The following is a 26,802-nucleotide window of genomic DNA, read 5'->3' as shown; positions in this document are numbered from 1 at the left end:
AGTGATCTAGGCAGCTGTTTAGATCTGCGGTTTCTCTGTAGAGTTTTTGCCGAGTTGATCTATCTAGTGGGGAGAGTGGTGTGTTAAAATCCCCAACAATTAATGTCTTTGAATCTATACGGGATTTGAGGGAAAGTAGTGTTTCTTTGATAAATTTGGGTGCTCCATTTTTTGGCGAATAGATATTTAGAATTTTAATATCCTCCTGAAGCAGAGATCCTTAAATTAGTATGTAGTGACCTTCTTTATCTCTTCTCAAGAATTTTAATTTGAAGTATATTTTATCTGATATTAGGATTGCAACTCCCACCTGTTTATGGGGGCCATTTGCTTGGTAGATTTTGTTCCAGGCTTTAACATTGAAAATGTGTTTGTTTTTACGGGCAAGATGTGACTCCTGCAGGCAGCAGATAGAAGGGTCTTGTTTTTTAATCCAACTAGAGAGTCTATGTCGCTTAATTGGAGAGTTCAGACCATTAACCTTAAGAGATAGGACTGAGAGGTATTTGGGAGTTCCTGCCATGTAATCCACCTACTTGGGGGCTGTGAAAACTGGGTTCTTCCTATGGTTCTTGGATTCGTAGTTTGGGTGCAGCTTCTTGGCCTTTATTGTGGTCTTGTTGGTTTTCTATGTGTAGGACATCTTTAAGAATCTTTTGTAGGGCTGGTTTGGTGGAGATGTATTGTTTCAATTTTTCTTTGCTATGGAAGGTTTTTATTTGGCCTTCAGTTATGAAAGGAGAGTTTAGCTGGGTACAGTATTCTTGGTTGATACTTGTTTGTTTTTAGGGCATGGCATACATCATTCTAGGCTCTTCTTGCTTTGATTGTCTCTGCTGAGAAATCTGAGATGATTTTAATTGGTTTACCTTTATAGGTGAATAGTCTTTTCTCCTTGACAGCTTTAAGGATCTTTTCCTTGGTCTGAGTTGATCCTGTGTGGATTATAATGTGACGGTGGGATGTCCTATTCTGGTCTGGTCTATTTGGGGTTCTAATTCTTCTTGTATCTGAATAGGCCTATCTTTTTGCATGTTTGGGAAGTTCTCTGCTAGGATCCTGTTAAACAAATTTCCTAGACCATTAACTTCTGTTTCTAGGTGCTCCTCTACACCCATTATCCTTAGATTATGCCTTCTGATGGTGTCTCCCAGGGGTTGGATAGATCTATCATATTTTTTGGACTTGTCTTGGATGGTTGTATGTTCTTTCTCTATAATATCTAGGCTGTCTTCAATCCCTGAGATTCGATCTTCTGCATGGTCTAACCTGCTGTCAAGACTCTCTACTTTGTTTTTTATCTCTTTTCCTTCTAATTGGTCAGCTTTAATGGCTTCAAATTCTTTGTTGAAGCTCTGTTTTAGGTCTTGTATGAATTTCTTTACTTCCTTAATTTGGTGTTCAGTGTTTGCTCTCAAATCACTTAGCTGATTGGTTATGGTTTCTTTGGACACCCATTCCTTCTGTTGGGTTCCATTGAGCATTCCCTTTGTGGTCTCCCTGACTTCCTTCAGCTCTTTGTTAATGGATTCCATGAATGCCTTTAGTGATCTTTGTGTATTCTCTACCTCGTCTCTCAATTCCTGTATTACTCTTTGATTAGCTTCCTCCCGTTCGTGGGATTCCTGTAGTTCTCTTTTAGTGTTCTCAGCCTGCTAACACCATTCCTCCCTTTCTCTTTGAGTATTCTCAAGTTGCTCATGCAAATCCTGTAACAGTTTTTGAGTAGCTTCCTCACGCTTATGATATTCCTGTATAAACTTTTGGGATGCCTCCTCTCTCTCCCTATCACGCTCATACAGAGTCCTTTGTAAGTTGCCAAACTTCTCATTTATCATGTTTGCCAGCAGTGTTTGTAGAGCTATTTGAGAACTCTCCTCTGGATTATTCATTATTTGTTCTGACCCCTGATTATCAAGATTGGGATTTGAGATACCCGGATTTGCCATTTTTCTTGTGTTTTTCCGGCTTACTCTGCCCATTTGAGATGAAAATAGCACCAGTTTTGTGCTAGAACACTATCTTAAGGCAACCATCAACCAAAGTTTGCATTTGTACAGTCAATAGTCTACAGATACAATCTAGTTCAACAGATACATCCATTCAACATCAAACAACTATATGTTAATGGGCTTCGAACCACAGAGAAGAATTTGGAAAACCAGAAATTAATAGGGTTAGGGAGAGATGTGGGTAAAAAATAGGACTAGATTGGTGTGGGGAGGCACAGGGAGAATTAACTATGTCCTAATCTCAATGGAGGAAATAGGTTGGGTAGGATGCAAGTAGAGACAGAGAGAAAAAGAAGAAAGGGAAAGGGAAATGAAAAGAGACCAGAAAAAAATAGAAACATAAATATTAATATTATTATGGAGATTAAAGACAATCTATTTAGAAAGGAATGTGAATATATTGAGAGAAGGGGAGGGACATAGAGGAGATGTGAAAAACTTAAAAAAATGCTTAAAATATTATATAGGTATAAAGAGGTACTACTGCTATTAAGGAATTTAAGTCTCAGAGGTTTTGAATTGAGTAATAAATTTGTGGATTAAGTGTGTACACAGTGAGGGATAGGCTCTACTAGTTAACTACGGGTTTATCTGAGGATGTGCAGGAAAAGAGTTAAGTCACGTAAAGAAGAACAAAAGAGAGGAAAACGTGAAAAGGATAAGAAAGGGAGAAAAAAAATCAGAAGTTCAGTAGAGCTAAACAAAAAACAAAAAGATAATTAAAAAAGAAAGAAAAAGAGAAAGCAGACAAGAAAAGAAAGGAAAACGCACATTCACGTATTCCTAAAATAAAAATTATAAGAGGAAAAGAAAAGTTACTGGAAAACAATTTATTTTCAAAAAAGGTAAAATTTAAAGATTAATAAAAGTTTTAGAAAAGAAAAAAAAAATTATATATATAAGGTACCAAAAAAAAAAAAAAAAAGAAGAAGAAGAACAACAACAAAAAAAAGTTCTTTGATTTTTTTTTTTTTTTTTTGGGAGGGGTAGGAAGAATCCTGTATCTCCCTTGTGTCTGTAACCAGCCTCTTGTTGGAGTCTCTGGTCAGCTTGAGGTCCTGTGGCTTGATTGGTTTCTTAAGTCAGTTTGTTCGAACAGGCAGAAAAATGCTCTGCTTTACCCAAGATTTTGAGATCCCCCTCCCAGGTTAGTTTAATGGGAGGGTGATCTGCTTTGAGAATCACAAAAGAAGGGGATGCAGTGATGAGGCTATGTTTGGGTAGAGTTGAGACTTTTCAACAAACAGTAGCTTTTCCCTCTGGCTATTTTGTGAAAAACTCACAGAGCCCAGCCTGGAGCCATTATCAGGGTTTGTTTTTCAATTGATTGTGGAGGCTGCTAGAGGGAGGGGCAGCCTCTGGCTCTGGTTACACAATGAGGAAAGCCACTCCAATGGCTGGTGCCTGAGCTGGGTGACTTTTCCCTGGATGGAGCTGAGTCTGGCAGGTCACTTCGCCATTAAGTTCTTGTGACCTGCTAAATGACTTGTTTTATTCCAAGGCCTGAGTTGGAGCTAGCAGCTCCTCCGAGCTTTGTCGGTATCCAAGATGGAGGGCGAGGGGTGGCCTTCCTTCCTCTGCTCCCTGAGGAGTGAGGATGTCAGGCTTCTACTCACGCCGAGTTTTGGTTCCTGGGTCGTCTCATGTCTGCAAACTGCAGGATGAGGATGTCCGCTCCTTGTCGGTTCTTGCTGGTGTTGAGTAGAATCCACTCGCCCGCTGCATCTGGCTTCTTCATCCCGGACTCTCTGTGGCTCAGGTTTGGGTGCCCTGTGGTCGTCACCGCGAACCTGCCGCCGCCACGGCAGCTGCTGACAAGCTCTCAGATGTGTCTCCTTGCCTTGGCTTCCCCCCTCTTGCCTAACTCTCTGTCCTGTGATGGCACACTTGGTGTGATTCTCTGGCTTAGGACTGTTCACTGGAACTCTAAAATTTTTTCTATGTGAGAGCTTGTTCAGATGCCAGCTTCTCCTATGCCATCTCCCTGGACTCTGTCCTTCACCACTTCTGCTCAAGGCTAGTGCTCTACCAAATGAGCCATAACAACATTTCTGGCTTTTCTGCTTATGTGGTGCTGAAGATTGGGCCTCATGCATGCAAGGCAAGCACTCTACCACTGAGCCACCTTCCCAGCCCAAGTTTGGAAGTTTTTGAGAAGAAGAATTTGGAATTTGCTTTGCATCCTTGTTTAGTAATGAATAAGCACCATTTTACTCCAAATTTTGTCTTCTTTTATGTTCCCTAAACAGTTACACATGATCATCATTCCATGTCATATCTTTAAGTCCTTCTTTTATTCTTTTATCATTATTATTTTGTTGTTGTTTTGCTGATGCTGAAGCTTGAACTCAGGTCCTAAGCAGTGTCACTGAGCTCAAGGCTAGTACTCTGACACTTGCACCACAGCACTACTTTTGGGTTTTTCTGCCTTGGTTTGCTTTGAAGCATAATACTCAGATCTCAGCCTCCTGGGTGGCTAGGATTACAGGTGTGAGCCACCAATGACTAGCAAGTCCCTCTCTTTTAGATATTATTCTAAAAGCCTCCTATCCAAGGTCACTCTTAAGGTAGTAAATGCACCTATGAATATAGTTCCAATAGTTCCTTCAAACTTTCAACTTCTGTTATAGCTATGGTATGTCTTTTCCATTGTATCCTGAACCAACTTCACTGTTCTCTTCGTAATCAATGATTCTAGATGTGTTACTAATAATTATTTAAATTTTGTGGCTATAAACCCTAAATCACTCAACTATTAATTTCATTTAATTTTTTTTTTCAATTTGATTGTTCTTCAGTACATATCTGAGCTTATACTCACCTCTTGCATCTACCTCTTGGCATGAACAGAGCCTGGGACTATTCAATCTCAAATGCAAGAGGTTAGCAAGAGAATAGCCTATAGTATTCCTGCCTAAGAGTCAGGACATGTAGTTGAGTGCCTGAAAGAAGCAATGCATTCCTGGCAAGGGAAGGGGTGATAGAGACAACAGCCTAGAAAGCAAACTGACAGTCACAACATTTAATAACTTCTCCTTTGGAGAAACTGACCTCCTGCAAAGTGGCAGTGAAATAACTCACTTAGTGAGTTTTTATATATGAAGGAAGTTGTCATGTTTCACTACACAACTTAATTGTAGTCAAAGAGAGGATAATTCTTTTGTGTCCTCCTTGGGCCCAGTCTCACTTAATCTCCATCTTAATCTTTGCTCATAGTCTATTCCTACCAGAAGGTCCCTGATGAGGAAGAAAGTGTGAAAGTATGATCTCTTGGCTTATGATTGGCCCTGTGGGAACTGAGACCACTTTTAGTTTTGAACCTGTTCCTTCTGACATTGGGAAAGCTCATTCTCTGAATTGTGCCCTAGTACCAAATCTTTTCAGAGAAAGTCAAGGAATGACAGATTCTGCCCGAGGGAGTGAGTTTCTCCTATTCCAAAGAGGTCAATTAACATCTGATTCTAAGGTCCAAGTGGAAGTTTTTCACCAGATCCTCGAAGCTGGAGTGGATGTTAGCTCAGACTCCAGGCCATCCTTATATTTCTCCAGCTTTTTCTCATGAACCAAAAGTTTACAGGAGTTGAGTTCAGAAACAAGGAGAAATGAGAGTAGCAGAAGAATCATTGGCAGGGGGATGAATTAGAAACGGTGGGGGAAAGAAGGGCTCAGAAAATCTAGAATCACTCACATCATTTGGGAATTACATCATAAGATTAGGAAATAAAAGTAATAAATTACTACCTAAATTAGTAACTCGACTACTCTACATTACAACTGTTGAGTCAAAAGGTAGCTGTCCTAATTCTATTTTGATGAGAAAAACGGAGCACATTCTCCTTACAAAGTTCTACAGAATATCTTCATCCATACCCCAGGTTGTACTTACTCTCTATATCTGTTACTTTCCTTTGCTGGATTCAGTCAATGACACTTGAAAGATTTATCATCTTCAGACATGTAATTACATTTTCTTCTAATACATTTGTTATCAAATAAAACAAATTATGTACAAATATATGTCTATGGTAAATTTTCTTCCATGGCATATTTATTTGATGATATTAAGTATTATTTTAATAGTTTCATTTTTAAAACTTGAGGAAAATATTTTGTTACTATTAGCACTAATTATTTGCACATTCTTTTGTATTTTTCCTTGTCTGTGTATTTGTTATTAAGCTTCTAACATTGTCTTTTCCCCCAAGTGTTGCCTACTTAAAATTGCAACTTATAAACTATATATCATGGTCCTGTATGTGTGAATTGATATATTTAATTTTTGATCTAATATCCACATATTATACGATATCTTCAACCTATTGTAACTGCTCTGAAAATAAATAGGGAGGTCCCTCATTAAAGCAAAAACACAATGCCAAAAAAAATGCCAGTGAAATTAGGATTAGGTATATATCGATAAATATTTACCAATGATACAGTAGAAACATTCACTTCTCTTATATACCAGAACATATTTAAGCTACGAATTGCACATTTTCTTTATTCCTTCTTTCTGGTACATGTAGGTTGGTTACACAGCTAGGTTGGTATGAATATTGCTGCCATGGGTATGAATGTTCATGGTAATTTATATTACTTCAATATGTATCTAGTTGCGGTAAAGGTCATTAACATAAGTGTCTTTTTGGTATTGTGTAAACTTCCATTATGATTTCCCTATGGGTTGCACTCGTTTACAATGCCACAAAACCAAATACAGTTCCTGATTTATTTCAACCTCTCCAGAAGTTTATTTATCTGAGTGATGATAGATATTCTGGTGTGTAAGATGGGATCTCAATGACTTTCCTCTTTATTTTCCTATGTATTTCCTATGTGGATACGACTCTCAAACATTTCATTTATTCACTAAACACTTACATTTGTTCTTCATTCCTGATAAGTGTCTTTCCTTTTGTTTTGGTATTTGATCAATTTTTATGTTTTATAATATTTGATTTTTTCCCATTCCAAATACTTTAGTAAAAAGATTTTTTTTCATTACAATGGTGCACAATTAACTAAAAATAACTGAATGTACATTTATACCACTGGATGATTTTGTTTGTATTTACAGCCAGGAAATTATTCCAGTAAAGATGCTGAACTTCTTTCACTAGATATACTGAAAGGATAGTATCTCATATTGGCCTAAACTGATTTCAGAATTAACAGTCACAGCCTGGGCCACAACAGTCTGAGCTAAGTAAAACCACTAACACAGCACAAACTGCACTTAAAGAGAGCAAAAGGCTTTTTACAAGTTAGAAGAAATGCAACACGTTCATGAAGCAAATGTTGAAGTTCATAAGCAGACCTTAGGAATCTGAATATCAAGAAGATCAACGGATAAAAGTATTTAGAAAGACTTTAGAACTCAAAATTGGGGAGGGGGGAAAACCACTAGATACCAAAACTCAATGCTGAAGCGAAGGAGTGTGTTTTACCGCAAACCTGAGCTGTGTCTGACTCTCTTACGCCAAACACACACACACACACACACACACACATCGCTAGTGAGAGGCCTTAGCCAAAGTACAGGCATTCTGGACTTAGACTCCATTTTGAAAGCCTTTACCGAACGTATCCATTGTGAAGGCCTTTAATGAAAGTACCCATTGTAAATAATGACTTTTACTGAAAGATAGAACTCAGGTTCTTGGAAAAACTGTGAAATGTCACAATAATGTTCTGCCCATAACTTCCCTAGCAATAGCCATCAGTGGATGACAGGAAGGTACATAAAGCTACAGATGATTCTTAAGATAGTTTACAGTTTGCTGCTTACTGCTTAGCCTGTGCACACTAGCCAATACGATTGTTACAAGATTCAGTCACTAAATGTCAACTAATCATGTAACTGCCAAGGTAGGAACCCCATTACCTCAACCCTATACTGTATAAAAACCCTGTTAACTGAAGGGTTGGGGCTTTCAGCTCTGACCCTCTGCGATGGTCATGGTTGTGAGTCCAGGCTCGAGCTTTCAATAAATGATGCTTGTGTGCTTGCATCGGAACTGGCTCCTAGGTGGACTTTGGAGATCCTTATCTCAGCACAAGACTAGTGTACACAAAGAACCCCAGGGGCAGCTATATCTGGGACAATGACATATTTTTCCTCTTCCTTTTAGATAATCAAATGTGATGTTGCAGTTGGCTCCACAGCTGCCCCACATCCGAGCAGGAGGAAGGAAAAGATGCCTTAGCCTGCAGGATGGCCTTGTGTACCCCTGGCTTTCTGTGTAAGAATGCAGTTCATGGTCCCCTAAGCAGGGGTGGCCAAGCTGAAATGGGGGTAAGCTTTGGCTGGAGGATGGCACCCTGTGAGCCCTGCATGCGTGGTGAAGCAGCATGGAAAGCCCTGTGAGCATCTTCCAGAAGGCCTCTCAGTTGCTTGGAGAAGTTGACTCCTGTAGTTGGACATGGCAGGAGGAGAGCAGGAATCCAGAAGATGGGGGAGGCAGAGGAACAAATGCGCCTCTCCATCGAGACTCCTCAGCCATGCTGAGAAAGTTCACAACCCGCACATGGTGGCCGCTCTGCAGGTCTCCAGAGGCTCTACCTGTCTGGGGAGCAGTGCCTGGTCCTGATCCAGAGCTGAACTTCCCCACTGGCCCTGGGCCTGGCTGGGATGGAGCAGCCCCTACCAGACATGCTTTTCTGCCCTCCTGCTCATAGCCTCCAAGCAGCTGCCCAGTCTGCAGCACCCAAAGCTCCATGGAGCAGGCTAAGGCTGTGCTGGCAATTCCTGGTGCCTGCTTCAAGGCGAGAGAGAGGCCTAGCCCACAGTGGAGCTGGTCCTCACTCACTTCCAAGGGCGTCCACAGAGGCATGACAACCACAGCCCCAGCGCTGCTGCCCTCCCTGCCCCCAGTTTACCTATAAGTCCCTGCCTTTGTTCTTGAAATTCTTTAGGCACTGGTGTCTCATTTCTCATTGTCTGTTTGGGTGGCACTTGAGACTCCTTCCTCTCCTCACCAAGCTAACAGGCCCCAGCGGATTCACCCCAAATTCTGCACCTCACAGACACTCCCGAGAACCCAGTTGCCTTTAGGGCTGATGCTGCCTGAGCTGCTGGCCTACTGCCTCCTTCCTCCCTTCACAGCCTGTGCCAGAGCCTCCCATACTTTCTCGACTGCCTCCAGCCCCAACCCCCTCTTGGCCTCCTCCCCACACAGCCCCCATCCCCAACCCCAGCAGGGCCACTGCTCTGGGGAAAGACAACTGTAGGCCTGGCCCAGAAGAATCAAAGGTGCAGTGTGCAGCCGGGTGATTGGAGGCAGCATAGGTCTCTGATCACTGTCTTTCACTTCACTTACACGTATATTAATTGTATTAATTTGGTATGTAAGATTGGATCTCGCAAATTCTTATTAAGCCTTTGCAGAATAGCTGGTAGAAATATAGTCCCAAAATGCAGATTGAAACTTTTATAATTCTTTTGAGATTCAAAGATGTTATAAGTAGTTATTGTAAGGTATATTAAATAGGTAGATTTCATTAGGTAGCCGATAAAGAGAACACCACATGCTATTCAGGGAGGAAAAGTCTATTTACCGAACTGCAGTCCCCACCATGCATGGTGAGAAGCATGGCTGAAAAAGGAAGGGAGGGCAGGAAAGGAAGAGGTGTGACCCACCTCTGGGCCAGGATAATCAAGGCCAGGGACAGAAAAGGTGTGGCAAGGTGGGGGAAAGGTGTGGCCACACTGGATCTGGATGAGACCTAGCAGAAGGAGAAGGTGACTGCTTCCAGGTCTGCCAGTTACCTAGGTAACAGATACTGGGCAGAAGCAGCCAAAAGAGAGGGAGGTGTCCCTGTGCAGACCTTACAGTTATAACCATCATAAACTCTCATTTCCATAGCAGAGTGTTATTCCAAAAATATTTGCTTATGCATCTGTTATCAATAATTTACAAGACTTGAAACATTTAAAGTATAAATATTACAAGAAGATCTTTGATTCATGTTGAATGGATGTGAGTACGTTGAGCTGTTGCATACATTCGTGTGTGTGGGGGGGGGGCATTATGTGTATCATTGAAATCAATCCTTTTTCTGAGATATACATTATGGTGTTTCTTTGTTGGTGGTAGATTCTGATTGCTTGCCTTTGCCTGATATGCTCATTCCAGCTCAATTTTGCAATTAAAGCTTCTTATTTATTATTGAACATATAGGGCTCTGATATTGCTTTGTCTTTACTCTACCATCTAGGATCTCCTTTTCCTCTTAAAATATTAACATTCAATATAAATTTTCCCTCCTGACCGATTTTCCTCTTTGGTTTGCATTTTGAAATAAGTATTATAAGACTTTTGATTTCTGTATTCATGAAGAAAAACCATTTTGAATTTTCTGTTTAATGTAATAATACCTGGACACATTTGTTAGCAACAAGATCTTAAAATTTCTTGTGTAGTTTTAGTTTAAAATACTCTCCTGCATGTTTTTAGCATGGAGAGACAAACACTTCCTAGTATCAATGATAACAGTTTTATTCATTAAAATATCAGATAATTCATAATTTTGAACATGTGTAGTGGCAAATGAATACATTTGCCCAGTGATTTCCTTGATAGACCCGTGCACAAAAATACCACTCATAGGGGCTGAGAAGGTGGATCAGTGGTAGGCAGCTTATCTTGAATGCACAAGACCCTGGGTTTGATTCCTAAGCACCACCTAAGCAGAAAAAGCTAGAAGTGGTACTGTGGCTCAACTGGTAGAGCACTAGTCTTGAGCTGAAGAGCTGAGGTATGGCAGTCAGGCCCAGAGTTCACCACCTCCAACAAACTAAATCAATAATTAAAACTCATACTGAAGAACATTAATTTCGTAGGCTGATTACCATTTTAGTTAGGGGCAGAGTGCCAAGATATAGCAGACCTTTGTCGCAAAGCTTTAAGAAGGATGTCAACACCTAACATATACTAAAAACAAAAAGTAAAAAATTAGCTCTGACAACAACATATAGAATCTCCATTGAAAGAGAAACAAGTACTAAGAATGAAATACTTTTTATAACATTTCTTAAGAGATTCTGGCTCTACATTAATTATCATATAATGTGACCTTCAAAAATTCCATAGGTGGGCCTGAGTTTTAAGGGCCCCTACAAAAACTGGAGGAGAGGATCATTAACCCAGATTTTTTAAATTGTTATTGTTAAGATAGTGTACAGACAGATCACCATTTTATAAGTCCATAATGAGTTCGTTTCTTGTTTCACAATCTCATCACTTCCTTTGCTCCCTCTAATTTTCCCTCCAGTCCCTGTCCACAAGGGGTATAGCTCATTGTGAGCATATTATCTACAGAGTACAACTGCTGCATTTGTTTCCCTGTTCTCCTTGAATTTCTGTGGCTCCCTCAATGCCCATAAATGGATAAAGAACAGAAAAATCCATCTTGTTTCCAATTCATGGAATTCATTTCAATATAAACATCAGTAGTTTTATGAGAGTGTCAGACTCTGTCCACACATCCTGAACACTTATACTTCCTGCACCCAGTCATAACTCCCACCGGATTCTAAGGTCCACAAAGTAATTCTTTTCACTTTCCACACAGGAAGAAGCTGAGAGTCAGAAAGATTAAGTATTTTACTGGAAATACTGGGCTGAGAATAATGGCTCATATCTGAAAATAATAGTTTGAAACCAACCCAGGTTGATGTATCCATTATATGTTTATCTCCAGTTAACCAGAAGAAAGCAAGAATTGAGTGTTTCCAGTGGTAGAGCTAAAATGCCACCAGACTTGAATGGGAAAACTAAAGGATAGTTTCAATATGATGATTTTTAAATACCAATTCTGTCCCATACATAATCCAGACAGCACGCACTCTCTCTCTCTCTCTATCTCTCTCTCTCTCCTTAAAAAAGATGTTACTACGGAAATCCAAATAGTTTTTTTGTAAGTTTTATTTTTAGCCTTAGTGAGGTTTGACTTGATAGTTTCTATCTTGATGAGCCACAACTTAGAACTTGGTATAATTATACCCATGTCTGTATTCAGAGAAACATTCTCCTAGTTAAGTCCTCCTTTTCCAGCAATGATAAGTTTTCTCTTCTTGGCCCAGTTTCTTCTTTTGGGACTCAATATCTTAGACTTTACTATCTTGCATGGTCTATAAGTTCTTTGATCCAGTAGATCTCAGCCATCCTAATAAGAAGGAGTATAGGTGGTAACTACTGTACTGGACAGAACCTGGTTTGGGAAAATGTTCTAGGTTCACCATTCAGGGGCAGTTTTTAGTACTCATCCATAATCTCTTTGTCTTCAGAATTGGAAACTTGTTAGGTCCAGGAATTCAGGGGAAGCACACACTGTGTGCTATTTCATACTTTTTTTAATTTAATGACAGCTTCCACCTATTGTGTACTTTAAGCATTGTGTAAAAAGAAAGATTGCCACAAGAGACAGAAGCACTTTAATAAATTCTGCTCTCAAAACACAGGAGGAGGAAAAGAAGCTCTGAAGGAGACATATAGCCTAGAAGCCTAGAAGCCTTCAGTTCTTAGAAACTCAAGCTGCCTTTTATCTTACCTTCAACAAAGAAAGTCAGAGACTGCAGTGGCTTGTAAGCTCCATTTATATTCCTGAGCATGGGGCTCCCTTCCCCTTTGCCCTTCTAATCCTTTACATCCAGGCAGGTGGGAAGATGTAACAAGAATGCTTAGAGTTTGAGCCTAGGATTAAAAACTTCATTTTGTGATCGTAAACATTCCACAACTTCTTGAATTGAACCTGAGGGGCAGACGGAAGTTAGGTAAGGAATTCAGAAACATAATTACTTCTTAGCTATCTAACTCATCCCTTCCCAACCCTCAGAATCATATTTCCCAACTCTGTAGACATCCTTACACTCTGTTCTCCTGGAGTTTGAGTATGGGGAATCATCTGCTTCTTATGTGTACTGATTTACAAATAGAGAATTTTTTCCAAGACTCAAAATGATTTCATTGATGGGGACACTGTACAATAGTCTAAACAGGGTTTCTTCATGTGTTCATACACTAGGTAGGACTACTAAGGGCTAAATAGTAATCAAGGCTCACTTGCTGTCAGTGGTATTGCTCTGAGGAATTACTGTCAATGTTGCCCACAGTACCTAGTCCAAGGCCTTTTAGAAAGGCTCCAGACCCAAACTGCTTGAGTGTCTGTGTGAGATAATCATCATTGAGCAACTATATTCCATGGTTTGTGAGACATTCACTTCTGTGAGCATATGCATATGAGGGCTCAAGAAGAGAGTTAGGAAGAAAGGTCCTAGGATGCAAAATGTCCACTAGAACAATGGAAACCCATAGTTTGGCATGCTTAATGTTTTAACCTGTGCACTGAACTAACAGGAAAAAAAGACACACTAAGAAAGCTGCCACTTATACCAAATAAAGAGATACGGTGAAAGTCAGAAAAACGACATTGATTTCATGGTAGTCATGACAAACAACACCTTAGCACACCCTCAGAATACTAATCCATACTTTTCTATTCACCCATGTTACTAGGTGTGAGTTGTATTTAGAAGTCCTCAGGGAATTCAGAACTGGTCTGCTATTTGGGACATAAAATAACTAGTTTGATGATAGCCCTTAGTAGTGTCCTACAAATATGTGCATTTACCTAGTATATTTGATAAGTATCCCCTCACTGAATTATCTTTGGTTGGCTCACTTGCTGACATAGCAGCTGTCTGGTAGCTCCACTGTGACATCACTTTATTCTGCTGAACCAGAAATGGAAAAGGAGAGACTGACCACAACAGACTTACATCTTTCTCAATGAGCAGTGAATGGCAGGGGAGTATTTAAGATGCTTCCCGTGTTCTCAGTTAGCTAGTACCACCTTGGATTCCAGCTCAAATCTTGATAAGCAGATAAAGAACTTACATGAGATTGTTGTGCCAGATTCACAGCTAGAGATGTAGATGAGAATGTGGAAGGGTTTGGTGTGAAAGCCACAGGTTGATATGAAGCACAATTCAAAGGATGTGGAGATGAAGCAAGCTACCTGGAGGGAAAAGGAGAGGCAGCTGAAGCTGATGAGTACCTAGAGAGAGAAGACAGAGCAAGTTTGAGGCCAACTGGACATCAAAGTAACCCATCTGAACTACTAGAGTCTGACTATCCAGAGCCACAGAGAGAGGTTGGAAGACAAGCAAGTGATCTTGACCATTTCTAGGGAGCTCCCAGTATGCCAGGGTAAGAATTGGTAGCTTCCCACTGCTGCTGAGCACATCTCAGATGCCTTGTTACCATGATAATTGACACTGGAAAGGAGCAGCGAGAGTTGTATGAGGTGATTGCAGCTCACTATATGGAGCCAGTTCTGCAGCATTATGGAGTGTGGTCTCTCAGGATGCTTAGGGCAAAGATCCTGTAGCTGATATCAAAGAATGCAATCTACTTGGAGTAGACATTTATACATGGTACGTGCCTAAACACAACAAGCTGATAATGAGCTGCTAGAGGTAGTTCCCTAAAGATCGAACAGCCAAAACGAGAGGCAAACGCAGAGCTCTGCACTACATCACTCCACCATGCCAATTGCTTCTACCCTAGTATTGGGTACCCAATTTGCACACCCATGACCTTGTTACCCTGATTGTGTCCTAAAATCTTCACAATTTTTATCTTTCAGTTTATCTATGCTTCCTTGTCCCTGCTAAACTGTTCTGGAAGCAAACGTCCCCCATAAACAGGCTGGAGATGCAATCCTAATATCAGATGAAATAGACTTCAAAGTAAAATTAGTGAGTAGAGATAAGGAAGGTCACTATATACTAATTAAGGGATTTCTCCCTCAGGAGGATTTTACAATTCTAAATATCAATTCACCAAAGGAGCACCAAAATTTATCCAAGAAAAACTACTTTCTCTCAAATCGCACTTAGATGCAAAGACATTAATGGTTGGGAATTTTAACCCACCACTTTCCAAACTAGATAAATCAACTTGGCAAAATCTCAACAGAGAAACCGCAGATCTAAACAACTGCATAGACCAATTAGATTTAACACACATCTACTGCATATTTCACCCAGCAGCATCAGAATATACATTTTCTCAGCAACACATGGAACATTTCCAAAATAGACCATATTTTAGGCCACAAAGCAAACTTGTCCAAATTCAGAAACATTGAAGTTATACCTTGCATTCTCTCAGACCACAAGGGAGTAAAATTAGAACTGAACACTAAAAGCCAGCAAATAAAGTCCTATAATACATGGAGGTTGAATAACACACTGCTGAATCACAAGTGGGTCATGGAAGAGATTAGAAAGGAAATTCAAATGCTCATTATATTCAACAAAAATCAAGACAAAAATTACCAGCTCCTCTGGGACACAGCAAAGGCAATACTCAGGGGAAAGTTTATAGCTTTGAGTTCCTACATCAACATATTGGAAAGATCTGAAACCAACAATTTAATGAGACATCTGAGCCTCCTTGAAAAAGAGCAGCAAGATACACCCCAATACCGTAGACAAAAAGAAATAGTTAAAATTAACTCAGAATTTAATGAATTAGAATCCAAAAAAAAAAAAAAAAATCAACAAAACAGAGTTGCTTCTTCGAAAAAGTTAACAAAATGGACCGACCTTTAGAAAATCTTATGAGAAAAAGAAGAGAACACACCAAAATAAATAAACTCAGAGATGAGAATTAAAATATCAGCCGAGAAACAACCAAGATTCAGAATATTATAAGGTAATACTTCTCAAAACTATATGCTAATAAGTTTGAGAACTTGGCAGAAATATTTACATGCTGAAACTAAACCAAGATGAGTTAAACCATCTTAACAGGCCCATATCAAGCATTGAAATACAGCAATAAGAGACCTCCCATCTAAGAAAAGCCCAGGACCAGATGGTTTTACAGCAGAATTCTACAAGGCATTCAAAGCAGAGCTCACAACAATACTCCTCCAACTCTTCAATGAAATTGAAATAGAAGGTTCACTACCAAACTCATACTATAAAGCCATCATAACCCTCATCCCCAAAACAGGCAGGGACTCATCAAAGAAAAAGAACTATAGATCCATTTCGTTGATGAACATTGAGGCAAAACTTCTTAACAAAATTTTGTCCAAATGACTTCAAAAATTCATCCAAAAAATCATACACCGCGATCAAACAGGGTTCATTTCAGGGATGCAAAGCTGGTTCAATATACGCAAATCAATTAATATGATTCATCACATCAACAGGAGCAAGGATAAGAACCCCATGGTTATCTCAATAGATGCAGGAAAAGCATTTGACAAGATCCAACAGCCCATTATGATGAAGGTTCTGGAAAAATTAGAAATCTATGGAACATTCCTCAATACAATAAAGGCTGTAAATAACAAACTTACAGCCAGCATTATACTTAATGGTGAAAAACTAAAGCCATTTCCTTTTAAGTCAGAACCAAGACAAGGAATGTTCACTCTCTCCAATTCTCTTCAATCTAGTATTTGAATGCCTAGATTCAGTGAGAGACAAAAGCAAACATAAAGGGGATCCAACTAGGGAAAGAAGAAGTAAAACTCTCCCTCTTTGCAGATGACATTGTCTTATAGTTAAAGAATCCCAGAGACTCCACTCCTAAATTACTCAAGTTGATTCAAAACATTGGCAATTTAGCAGGGTATAAAATTAACCCTCAAAAATCCATGTCTTTTCTGTATGCCAACAATGAGAAAAGTTTGGCTGAAATTAGGAAAGAAACACCATTCGTAATAACTCCACAAATCATATAGTACCTAGGAATTAACTTACCCAAAGAAGTGAAGGACCTCTATGCTGAAAACTTTAAAAACTTGAAATAGGAAATCAAAACAGAATTTAGAACGTGGCAAAATCTCCCATGCTCCTGCACTGGAAAGATCAACATCATGAAAATGGCAATAATTCTCAAGGATATCTACAAATTCAATGTGATACCTATCAATATTCCATCCTCATTCTTCAAAGAAATTGAAGTGGCAATCCAAAAATCCATAAGGAACAATAAAAGACACCAAATAGCAAAAACGATGCTGAACAGAAAGTACAATGCTAGAGGAATATCAATAACTAATTTCAAACTCAACTACAAAGCCATTATGATCAAAACAGCTTGGTACTGGCACAAGAATAGACCTCAGGACCACTGGAATAGAATTGGAAACCCCGAAATGAACCTACAGACCTATAGTCATCTAATCTTTGATAAAGGAGCTAAAAAAAATAGAATGGAAGAAAGGCAGCCTCTTCGGTAAATGGCGCAGGCAAAATTGGTTAAGTACTTGTAGAAAACTAAAGTTAGATCCTGATATATATCACCCTGAACCAAAATCAACTCCAAATGGATCAAAGACTTCGGAATCAAAGCAGACACTCTGAAAACAGTACATGATGGAATAGAAGAAACCATAGGTCTCCTTGGCACAGGCCGAAATTTTCTTAATAGAGACCCAGAAACACAACAAATCAAAGAAAGGTTGGATAAATGGGACTGCATGAAATTGCAGAGCTTCTGCATGGCAAATGACATAGCTAGCAAGATCAATAGAAAGCCCACACATTGGGAGTAGATCTTCACTAGCTATACAACAGACAAAGGGCTCATATCTAAATTATACCTGGAACTCAAAAAATTAAGTGCCCTAACAACAAATCTTCAAAGAAACAACTGCCCAATAAATAAGTGGGCTAGAAACTTGAAGAGAAACTTTTCTGAAGAGGAAAGAAGGATGGCCAATAGACACATGAAGAAATGCTCATCCTCACTCGCCATAAAAGATATGCAAATCAAAACACCATTGAGATACCACCTCACTCCAGTTAGAATGGCAAAAATCAAGAACTGCAATAACATCAAATATAGTGAAAGCAGGGGTTATACTGTGGGGGAGGGACATACAAAGCAACAAAGAGATAATCTTATAAAAGCATTAGAAACACATGCATGAAAGAAAAAAACATTAAAATACATATCTAAGGGTTCATTTTCCTGACATCACATTATCTGACCTATTCCGCTTGACTCATACATATACTAGATATTGCAAATAAGGGAAACCATGGGACCTATGTTTCTTTGGGCCTGGCTTACTTCACTTAATATAATTTTTTCCTGCTGGAGGGGATGTGGACAGAAGGGAACCTTATTGCATTGTTGGTGGGAATGTAAACTTGTTCAACCACTTTGGAAAGCAGTATGGAGGTTCCTCAAAAGACTCCACATAGAGCTCCCCTATGACCCAGCAATCCCACTTTTGGGCATTTACCCAAATGTTTACAAACAAGACCACACTAAAGCTAACAGCATGACTATGCTTATTGCAACATTATTTACTATAGCTAAGATATGGAACCAACCCAGATGCCCCTCCGTAGATGAATGGATCAAGAAAATGTGGTATACATACACAATGGAATTCTATGACTCCATCAGAAAGAATGACATTGCCCCATTTGTTAGGAAATGTAAAGTCTTGGAAAAAATTTTATTAAGTGAAGTAAGCCAAGCCCAAAGAAAGAAAGGTCCCATGGTTTCCCTTATTTGCAGTATCTAGTATATGTGTGAGTGAAGCAGAAAAAGTCAGATAAGTTGATGTTAGGGAAATGAACCCTAGGATATGTATTCAAATGTTGTTTTTTTTTTCTTTCATGCGATTGTTTCTAACACATCGATAAGATCTTTTCTTTGTTACTATGTATGTCCCTCCCCCAAAGTATAACCCCTGCTTTCACTGTATTTGATGTCGGTATAATTTGTGGAGGAGAAAGGGAAAAACAAGTTGTTTAAATATGGATACAGGTGGACCCATTGCAACAATGAGATGTATAAGTCGTTATGTCGAAAACGAACTTTACAACTTTGTTGTGGCATGGGGGCGGCGGGAGGGGGAGCTGGGAGTATTGAGTGGGGGGGGGGGGCAAGTGGAGGATGGGAAGGGATGAGCAGGGGAAATAAAGGAGGAGGCTACAAAGCTTGATAAGAAATGTACTCTTTATTTTGCCCATGTAATTGTAACCCCTCTGTACAGTATTTTCACAATAAAAAGTAAAAAATATATATCACATTAAAAAAAAGAAATGTACTTATTGGTGCTGGGAAGGTGGCTCAGTGGTAGAGCACTTGCCTTGCATGCATGAGGCCCTGGGTTCAATTCCTCAGCACCACTTAAGCAAAAAGAAAAAAAGCTGGAAGTGGGGCTGGGGCTCAAGTGGTAGAGCAGTAGCCTTGAGCTGAAGAGCTGAGGGACAGCGTCCAAGCCCAGAGTTCAGGCCCCACGACCAGACACCCTCCCCCCCAAAAAGCTATGTACTCATTATCTTGGCCATGTAATTGTAACCCTTTTGTACAGTATTTTCACACACAAAGAAGATGTAACTTATTCAGTTTGGAATATAGTGAATGAGGAGATGAAGAGAAATAGTTTGGAGTAAATGTGTTCAAATACTTTATAACTTAGTATGATCACATAATAAAATTTAAGTATAAAAATAGGATGATGAAATTAATAACAGGAATAAAATTTAACAAGCTACACTAAGTGGACATATGTGTATAACACAATTAAAAATACTTGTGAAATTAAAATTTCTAATAAAAAGACAAAAATTCATTCCAGTTGTTATAGATTCATATGTTAATTTCTTTTTTTTAAGTTAATTCCTTGACAAAGTAAAAGGAGAAATATATTTTGCTCATTTAGAAAGACAATCTTGTCCAATTAGCATTAAAGTATTCTAGTTAATTACTGTCAATGTGAAGTTGTTCCATCAACTTAATTATTATATTAGAATATTTTCAATGCATTCTTCAAAATATTATCTCTATAGATATATACTTTTGCTATTTATTGAATATGTTTTCTTACTTAATTGCTATATGCCATTTTCTGACTGTAGTTTGGTGTATTTAACTAGGATATATTATACCTGATCTCGAAATCAATTATTCAAACAGGTTTTTCAAATAAAAATGCTTATAGTGAAATAAAGAGGTAAATCCAAATTATGTATATTTGAAGACAATGCTTGGTTAGTCCTCTTCTCACATTACCCATTCCCTTCTTGAGAATAATACGCATTGTAAGGAAATGTTTAGAATGTTTTGGAGAAATAGTTTGACTTTAAACCAGTGATTTACTTTATGCTTCATTTTGTTTACTTTATATCCAGAAAAGCTAAATTCTTTTTTTATATTATTTTTTATTGTGAAAATACTGTACAGAGGGGTTACAATTACATGGGCAAGATAAGGAGTACATTTCTTATCAAGCATCGTAGCCGCACCTTTGTTTCCCCTTCTCATCCCTTCTCATCCTCCCCCCACCCCCCTGCACAATCCTCCCCGCTCACCCCCCCCGCCGCCCACCTGCACCAAAGTTGTAAAGTTCATTTTCTACATAACGACTTGTACATATCATTGTTGCAATGGGTCCACCTGTATCTATATTTAAACGATTTGTTTTTTCCCTTCCCATCCACAAATTATACCGACATCAAATACAGTGAACGCAGAAATGCTAAATTCTTACCTTATCATTTTCCTTAGGCTTTATACTCAGGTTTAATCGCTGATAGGTGACAGATAAAGGTGACACTTTTAAAAGTGGCTAAATTTAGGCTGAGGAATCTAGGTACAAGTATGCTCATGCAGATAGGCTTCATCAGTCATGAGACCATGATATCAAAATGTTAACCTCTGCTTACTGGTGTCATGCTTATGAGATTCTGTGAATTATAAACAGTGATTATGTGCATTTGTTTTGTAAACAACATCATTTCATGCGTTAGGAACTGAAGTGAGACATTATACTCAGAAATAAATTGAAGGAGAAATCCAAAATTAGTTAACCATATACACTTAACAAAATTTTTTAAAAATGCAAGCTAAAGGAAATCATTTATGAAAGAAATCAACATTTACAATAAATACAGAATCAGTATGACTGATTTTTTTTATCCAGGTTGCAATAAGGCTTGCATGATGACTTTTCTGATTATATGTTTAGTTAGGTCCTGATATTTAGTTGGAGAAGTTCTGTTCTCTCATATATTCGTTTGTCAGATCAAAGAGTAAATGAATTCCATGCCAGAGCCAACATCCATAATAATGTTATAGTTGTACCCTGCTACTTTGCCAACCTTTAAAATCAGTTCGAGTATCTTGGGTCTTTTCTCGAACTCACTAAATAGGTATGCAATTTTGTCAGCACTAGAAATATTTTGACCACCATTTATTAAAATTGTATTTTCCAGAAGCTACTATTCTCTCTTTTCATGAGATTTTTTTACTTTCATTTATATAATGTGCTTATGTTTGCCTTTAGATAACCTATGTTCAGTCTTCTACAAACAGTGTAATTTAGAGTAGGTTTATATAAGGTACACTCATGTAAACTGCTCAGATTCTATTACTTGCATATTTTGTGCTTGTTAAATCAATTATATATATATATATATATATATATATATATATATAATATATAATTGTTAAATCAATTATATATATATTAGTTGTCAATATGGATACTATTGGACTTATTCATTACATTTATGAATATGTTAAGTATGTCATGATTTTTGTGATTTAATACTGTAGCATTTTTTTTAAATATGTGCAGATCTTACTTCATATACAGTTACATTTGTTTTAAACAATTTGATCCTTTCAAGGGATTTGCTATATTAGGATCACCCAGATGAACTTAATTACAAATTAAAACAAACTTATTTCTGAGAGACAGTTATCCTTATAGCTCTAATCAAATTAACATATATTTGAGGTTTTTGTATTTTTAAAATCTGTACATAACATGTTTTTGCTCCTGGGGAAGTTCCACTTTCTTGGTTGTTTTTCCAGCTGTGGTGACTTCAACATATGTGGGCATTTTATTTCAATTGTTTTGTGTTTATATTTTGTTTCATATAAGAGAAAGTACAAATAGAATCAGTGATTTAGAAGTTTTTCAAATAAAATTCTAAGAGAGACACTTGAATTTTTATGACAACTGTGAATGGGCAGGTCTTAGTGGAGGAGTAGCAAAATAACAGAGACATTGATGGATGTGAGTTGAATTCTTCCTCCATTTGCCTCACTATTTCCAATGATATTACTTCAAAGTCTTTAGTGAAAAGAAAATAATTTTGTCTGTATGTACTCAGAATTTTTGGTTTAGTAAAAGGCGGAAGATTTGTACGATCTGAAGAAAAACCAGAGTATTTTTTGGGTGGACACAGTACACATTCATATTAGATTTTAACACTAAAATCATTTTTCCTTAGTTTAAAAACACATTTGTGAATTTATAATGTTAAAATAGCACCTAATTATTTATATGAAATTGTCCAAACTATTTTTACTTCACACTATATGCATTATAGAGTGTAATAATACTGTGTAAGATAGTATGTAATAATTGACTTTGTGCAAAGTTAATGATAGTGGCTATTTGTGAGATACTGAGTAATAGTAAAAATTATATTTGAATCTATTAAAAATCCCAGTTACATCTAAAAATACATCATAGTTCTAAATTAAGGCTGAAAAAATAAGTTTGTTTATTAGAAAAAGCCAGAAGTTTCAATAAGCTTGCTTTTTTAAAATTGACTTGGATCTGGGCTTTGGTGCCTCATGCTTGTAATCCTATCTACTCATGATTCTGAGATCTGAGGATAGTGGTTGAAATCTATATGGACAAAAAATTTGTGAGACTCTTATCTCCAATAAACGTCCTAAAAACCAGAAATGGCACTGTGGCTCAAGTGGTACAGTGCTAGCCTTGAGCTGAAGAGCTGAGCGACAGTGCCCAGGCCCAGAGTTCAAACCCCACGACTGACAAAAAAAAATGGCATGGAGTTTTACTTTATAATTTCATGATTTTTAATGAATGTTTGTTCAGTGAAAATGTCATTGGTTTTTATATTTTGTGTTGACATAAAATGAGCCTACTATTGCCTTAAAGTAATCAGAAAAACTCTCTGATTCTATGACAGCATAAATTTTGTGGGTAATGGTTAAGACCAAATTGCTTTTTTTGAAAAAAAAATTATGTCACACCCCAAAAAAGAGGAACAAATGAAAATATAAGCCAAAAACTTACTCTGTAAATCTTGATGGACTAGTAGTCTGTCAGTTTGTTTTAAATATTAATCAAAAATTAAAGTAATACTGGGTAATATTAACCAATTTAAATTTCTTCATCCTTGTCATTTAAAATACACTTTAAAAAGAAATTCAACAGATGAGTAATAGCTGAGTTTTGAAATTTTGTAGTTTAATAGAGCTCTGAGTTGTGGATATAGGACATTCATCTAAGTGACTAAATATGTAAATTAAATCCCATAAAGTATATTCCTTCAATTTTCGGGCTAAAGTGTTCTACAATCTAGGTAATTTTAAAAGAAATATTGTATGTTGTTTCCTTGGTGACAACGTAATTGGAAGACTAAAAGTTTTCCTATAGCATGGCCAACTTAAACAGGGTGAATGTATTAGGGTTGGCATGTAAAACTTTTGGGACAGCTTTAATGTTTGAATCTTGGATAGGATTTGATTGGGAATTGTGGCAGACCTGCCTGGTTTGAGAAGAAAAATGACAGGCCATACTAAATACTTTTATCTGCTACATTGTTATATTAGTTTTTTCAAACACACACATACACACATACATGCAGAGAGATACACACATTTGTAGTATAAAGACCCACTCCGTCTGCAAGAAAATATTTTAATAAGAATTCCAGAAAATATTTAGTCTGCTGAGATCTAATTAGAATTTATAGAAATATCTAGTGGCTTCCACCCCTGGACATGTCATTATCATTGGTGAAGATGTTGCCATTTGAATTTAGAATGCCCCAGAAAGACCTATGTGTTAAAGAAAAATGACTTTCTATTTCTTACCAGACTCTGGAGAATACCTGAATAGTTCTTCTGGAGATTAAGTTCTTCAGTGTGAAATCTATGAGAACATAGACTCTCGTCTACTTTCTTCTTTCATCTTTTAATCATTCTAGGTCAAAACCTTTTCCCTTTGATATACTCCCCACATTGATATGGTCTTGTCACATGCCCCAAAGCAATAAAACCAACTAAACATACACTGAAAACTTCAAACTTGTAAATCTGAGTAAGTCTTTCTGTTTAATAAATGGACAATATCACTTATTATGGTAGGTTATAAAGCTAACACAAATCTAGTCTTTCTAACAATGTAGAATATATTAACTTGTGCTTCATTATAAAATATCTAACTTCATGTTTTATTTTATGTTCTAGTTTCTGTTGATCCCAGGGCTTAAACTCAGGGCCCGGATGGTGTTTTCGTGTTCTAGGCCAGTGCTCGACATACAATCTGAACTGGAATTCCATTTGCCCTGGTGGTTAATTGGAGATTAGAATCTAATGAACTTTTACTCAGATTGGCTTTGAACTGTGATCTTCAGATCTCAGCCTCTTAACTAGCTCAGATTACACCCTTGAACCACCAGTGCCTAGCCATGTTGCATATTTTGTGCAATTCCAATTTTCAGCATCATATAGATGCTCCTATTGCAAAAAAAAAAATTACCCCTGTTTTCACTGTATTTGATGTTGGTATAATTTGTGGAGGGGAAGGGAAAAACAAAATTGTTTAAATAGGGATATAAGTGGACCTACTGCATCAATGAGATGTACAAGATGTTATGTAGAAAAACGAACTTAACAATTTTGGCTTGGGTTTGGGGGAAGTTCGGGAGGGGAAGATGGACAGGGATGGTAAGGGGAAACAAAGGAGGATGTAAAAATGCTTGATAAGAAATGCACTCATTATGGGGCTGGGAAGGTGGCTCAGAGGTAAAGCACTTGTCTTGCATGCGTGAGGCCCTGGGTTCGATTCCTCAGCACCACATAAGCAAAAAAAAGCCAAAAATGTAGCTGTGGCTCAAGTGGTAGAGCGCTAGCTTTGAGCTGAAGAGCTGAGGGACAACACCCAGGCCCAGAGTTCAGGCCCCACGACTGGACCCCTGCCACCCCCCCAAAAAAAAGAAATGTACTCATTTTCTTGCCCATGTAATTGTAACCTCTCTGTAGGGTATTTTTACAATAAAAAAACTTAAAACATACTAAGCATATTTGTAAAGTATATAATGAAGAATTTTCATTGTTTACAAAATCTATGCTAAACTATATATATTTTAATGGACATTACTGCAACCAGTTTGATGTAGTTTAATACTTGTCACACCAACTTTCTCTATAGTCTACTGGAGATTTAATTGTTCATGTATGTATGTATATGTATATTTATATGTATATGTATAAGTATCTATCTATATATGTTCCAATGTGGATCGTCAGAATTGAAACTTTGCTTTGTATTGCTGTACAGCAGTTAAACCTGGACAGCTCATTCTGTGGCAATATTTGTGTTCATTCTAATCATTCCTTTATTTACCACACCATCAGCCTTCTAAAATCAGCTTCATCTCCTGGAAAAATTACCAATCAGTAAAACCAATATACACCCAGAGCGTTTTAATAAAGCAAGCTTTAATGAAGGAAGAAAACATGAAGAGACAACTACAGAATTTCTACAGAGACCTGACATCTTTCACATTTCTGCCTTCCTCCTCATACTTAAGAAAGCATTGATGAACACTATAAATATACTACATTTGTAACTTAAGGATCAGTGTTTTTTTTTTTTTTTTCCAAACTGAAGCCTTCTTTTCCATGATTTTTGACATAAACTTTTAGGGGATTTTTTTTATTGTGATGGGATTTCATCTAAAACAAAGCCATGTATATCAAGAAAGTCAATGTTTTCAACTCAGAGTACTAAACAAAAGAGGGAGAAAATTATGGTTAGCTATATATGTTAAGCACAAATATAGGCAATATCAAGATATTTTGAAATTGCATACTTTTACTGGATAAAGTTGCTCAAACCTATATTATCTACTTGGAAAACAGAGATTAGAGAATTCCAGCTCCAAGCAAGCCCAAACACAAAATGAAGTTTCAGATACTCTAACCATTTGCTGGGTGCAATGTTTTATGTTTGTGTTAGGAGGACCACAGTACAAGAATACCCAGGCATAGTGATACTGCCTCAAAATAAGCAATCCAATTATAATCTGCAGATATGGTAATAGTAGAGCTGCTGTTTCACAAGCATAGGGTTTTGGGTTCAATCCTCCAGTTCCCGTAGAAATTTAAGTGTGTGCCAGGGTAAGAATTTGGCATGTCTGAGGTCAAGATTTCACACTCATTTAACAAGCTCTAATAAAGCCTTTACTTTTTTTGCTATTTTTAAAAAGTATAACCATAACTTCCGTGCCACAAACAAATGATTTCCTATTAGAGATTTTCTTTCATCCATTAAGTAATATGTTATGTGTTGGATACTGTCCCACTGAAATCATACTAAAGATCAAAAATCTATTGTCTTAGAAAGTGACTGCATGTGGAAAAAGAATCTCAATGGTAGCATTGAAGTTGAAATCTTCTCCAAGAGAAGCAGAAGGTCTTGAATAGGCCAAGGAAAGAGGACTCAGAAGAAGCAAACTCTGATCTTGGAGTTTTAGTTTCACCAACTCAGAGGACATGTATTTACAGTGTTAATGCACTCAAGCTGTGGTCGTTTATTATTACAATAACTAGCAAACGTGTATTCTATAAGACATGAAAAGTCATTGACTCTTGGGGTCCATGACTCATCTATATAATGCTAGTGATTAAGAAAGATGAGACTTGGGTGATAATGGTTTTCTGTCTGGTAGGAAAGTTCATGAGGTTCTATC

The sequence above is a fragment of the Dipodomys spectabilis genome, unplaced genomic scaffold, assembly GCF_019054845.1.
Source record: "Dipodomys spectabilis isolate Male_0828 unplaced genomic scaffold, ASM1905484v1 ptg000428l, whole genome shotgun sequence".
Classification (NCBI taxonomy): domain Eukaryota; kingdom Metazoa; phylum Chordata; class Mammalia; order Rodentia; family Heteromyidae; genus Dipodomys; species Dipodomys spectabilis.
The sequence above is the reverse complement of the archived record's forward strand: the minus strand, read 5'-3'. Positions refer to the sequence as shown.